This window comes from Penaeus monodon, chromosome 43 (assembly GCF_015228065.2).
Source record: "Penaeus monodon isolate SGIC_2016 chromosome 43, NSTDA_Pmon_1, whole genome shotgun sequence".
In the NCBI taxonomy this organism is placed as follows: domain Eukaryota; kingdom Metazoa; phylum Arthropoda; class Malacostraca; order Decapoda; family Penaeidae; genus Penaeus; species Penaeus monodon.
Genome location: NC_051428.1, coordinates 3,121,767 through 3,125,529, shown reverse-complemented (window position 1 = coordinate 3,125,529; position 3,763 = coordinate 3,121,767).

Sequence of the window (3,763 nt, the reverse complement as noted above, 5' to 3'; positions counted from 1 at the left end):
TGTTTTTGGATTTGATTCCCATATTTTCCCCATACGGGCCATCCAGTCCGCTGGATTCCCTCTTTCCCCGTCTCTCTCTTTGCCCTTTATCTGTATTTTTTTCTCCTTTCTCTCTCTCTCTCTCTCTCTCTCTCTCTCTCTCTCTCTCTCTCTCTCTCTCTCTCTCTCTCTCTCTCTCTCTCTCTCTCTCTCTCTTTCTGTTTTTTTGTCTCTTCCCCTTTAATTCTTCCTTTCTCTATCTCCTTTTTTTTCTCTCTCTCCCTTCTCTAGTTTTCTCTCCCTCTTTTCCTACCTCTCCGTGAATCAGCTTTCCTTCGCACTCCATCCTCCTTCGTCTCTCCTCCTCTCCCTTCCTTTCCTTCTCTCCCCTCATCACCCTCCCTCTTTCCTTCCTTCCTTTCCCCTTTCCTTAACCAGCTTCCTCCACCCTACCTTCGCCCTCCATCCTTCTTCCTCTCTCTCTCACTCCCTTCAACACCCTCCCTCTTCCATCTCCCTTCATCACCCTCCCTCTTCCATCTCCCCTCTTTCCCCTCCTCCTTCACCCTTCACCCTCCCCTCACTCTCGAGTATGACAGACAAGCTGGCGCCTCCTTGGCCGATTGTTACATATCTGGGATCGAGGTGCTGGTGACAAGGATCCATGTTGGGCTCCATCTTATCTCCGAGGAATTCCAGGCGGGGCGACCAATCACGTGACGAGATCCCGGCCTGGAAGCCTGCTTTTGCCACACGAGGTTCATGGATTTTCTCGGGCTCGCCTCCTCCTCTTCTCCTCCTCCTCCTCGTTGTTTTAGTTTTTGGTTTTGGTTTTTTCTTCTCCCTTCTCTTCGTTCGTTTTAGGGGTTAGGGAAGAAGGGGGGGGGAGAGGAAGTGCCCATCTTTACGAAGGGTATTTTTCCCTACCAAGTGCCCTCGAAGGGGTATCGTCCCCCTCGCGACGAAGGGGCGCCGAAAGGGAGAGAAAACTCGAAACGTCTTGAGATTCCAGGCAAAATTCCAAGGCGGGGGAACGGACCAATCCGGTGACGCTGTGTGTTCCAGAGCATCCGGGGAGGCAAGACGTCTCGCAATTGTCTTGGGAGGAGGAGGAGGAGGACGCGCTCGCCCGAGAACCCTGTCTCCTGGATCACATTTTATCTCAGATTTCCGCTACACACTTTCTCCCATTTGAGCGTCGAGTGCGATCGCTAAAGACCCGCGTCTTTAATTACGGCTTCTGGGGGGGGGGAGAAAGGGGAGGAAGAAGGGAAGGGAGAGGAAGGAGGGAAGGGAGAGATGGGGGAGGAAGGAAGGAAGGGAAAGAGAGGGGATAGAGGAAGAGAGAAAGGAAAGAAGAAGCGAAGGAGGAGGAGGAAGAGAGGGGAGACAGAGGGTAAGAAGAGGTAACGAGAGGAGGAGGAGGGAAAGAGAGGAGAGAGAGATAAGACGTAGTAACGAGAGAGGAAGGGTGAGCGAGAGGAAAACGAAAGTAAGAAGAGGTAACGACAGAAGATGAGGGAAAGACACAAGAAAGTAGGTAAGAAAAAGCAAGAGAAGAGGAGAGCTCAAGAGTTCAGAAGAGATGAAAAAGAACGAAGAATTCAAGAGAAAAGAGAGATAAGGGAAAGGAGAGGGAGGATCTACGAAAGAGAGAGAACGTGAAAAGAAGAGACGAGGGTAAAGAGAGGAAAAGAGAGGGATTTCCTAAAACAGAGCGAAGCAGAGAAGAGGAGACGAAGGTACAGCGCGAGAGAAAAAGAGAGAGACCTTTTTTTCCCCTCCTTCTCTCCCTCTCTCCTTCATCCCTCCTTCGGGTCGTGGCACTCCATCCTTGTTTACACTCAAGTGACGAATTGCCCAACGTAATGGCGCATCAGACCCGCTGCTCCCGTGCCCAGTCTGATCTTGTTCTCCTGTCTACTGCCTCATTCCTCCTTTTCGCTATTCCCCGTGCGCAATCTGATCCTTCTTCTGTCTACTGCCTCCTTCCCTCTCTACTTTTCTCTATTCCCCGTCCGCAATTTTATCTTCTTCTCCTGTCTACTGTCTCCTTTTCTTTCTCTTATTCTCTTTCTTTTCTGTGGGATTCTTTCCTCCCTACCTTTCATTTTCGCAAGACGGTATATACTTATTAATTCCATTGTCATTATTCATAATTCTTGCGTTTGTTTTTCTCTCGATTCTCCCACGTTCACGTCTTCTAGTTTCTTTAGCCACCCATTTATTCGCCTATTTATCGATCTATTTATTAGCGCCGTTATTTTTTTCTGGCCGTTTACCATATCTTTATTACCTTTTTTTCGACCAAAATATTCCCCGTTCTTCAACCTGCCTGCGTCACCATCTTTCATCCTATCAGCATTATCGCAAATTTTCGTTACGAATTATCATTACCACCTAGTTACTACCATCACCGTCACCTGTCACCATTACTCCTTATCAGCCATTATCATTCTCTCCCATTATTATCATACTTACACCCTCTTCCCTACTTTCTCAGACCCATCTTTTACTCTCTCGGCTTTCTGCTCCGAAATAATCTTGTGTCCGTTTTTCCCTTTTTCGCTTATCACCTCCTCTTTGCCCTCCTCTTCTTCCTTTTATACTTTTTTTTTTAACCTCTTCCTCTTTCTCTCCCTCCTTCTCCTCTCTTTCTTTTCTACATCCATTACCACTTTCCACTTTTCCACACTCTCTCACTTCCCCTCTTCCACCTCCACCCTCACCCCTACCTCCACCTCCACCTCCACCTCCTTCTCCACCTCCACCTCCACCTCCTTCTCCACCTCCACCTCCACCTCCTTCTCCACCTCCACCTCCTTCCCGCTATTTATTGACGGTGGAGGAAGCGTCGTGGCGGCCGAGTCGCTATAGCAACACTGGACAACAGCGCTGCTTTTCCGAACCTCCTTGTCTTCGGCCACGGCTCGGCGCGAAGGAGGGGAGGAGGAGGGAAGGGAGGAGGAGGAAGGGGAGGGAGGAGGGAGGGGAGGAGGAGGGAGGGGAAGAGGAGAGAGAGGAAGAGGAGGAGAGGAGAGAGGAGAGAGAGAGAGAGAGAGAGAGAGAGAGAGAGAGAGAGAGAGAGAGAGAGAGAGAGAGAGAGAGAGAGAGAGAGAGAGAGAGAGAGAGAGAGAGAGAACGGGGGGGACGCCCTTCGAGACAGGAGCCACATCCTCGGCGCTTGCTTGCTTTCTCCGAGATCTTTCTTCATCTCTCTCTCTCTCTCTCTCCCTCTCTCTTCCTCCTTCCCTCCCTCTCTCTCTCTCCTCTCTCCTCCCTCCCTCTCTCTTCCTCCCTCCCTCTCTCTTTCTCCCTCCCTCCTTCTCCCTCCCCTTGCGAATGCCCTCGTAAGATTCAGCGGCCATTCCCTTACCCCGGGAGCTTCCTCGAATCTCAGGGTCGCTGAGGATGGAGCGTTTTTCACGCCTGCTTTACAGTACGATCGACGCGCCGTGGATATACGCAGGGAAAAGACGAGATAAAAATAATAATAATAATAATAATATTAATAAATGAATAAACAAACAAAAAACAAATACGACCAGCAAACCCACGACATTAAAAATCTAAATAAGAAAAAAATAAATAACCCACACACACACACAACACACACACACACACACACACACACACTTTCCCCTCACACACGAGGCAGAAAGAGAGGGGAGGAGGAGGAGGAGGAGGAAAGACGAAAGTAAGAAATAAGCGAGAGAGAGAGAAAAAAAAAGGGTAAAAAGACAGACGAGAGGGAAGCGAAGGGTAAGAGAAAGCCAGTGCTCAC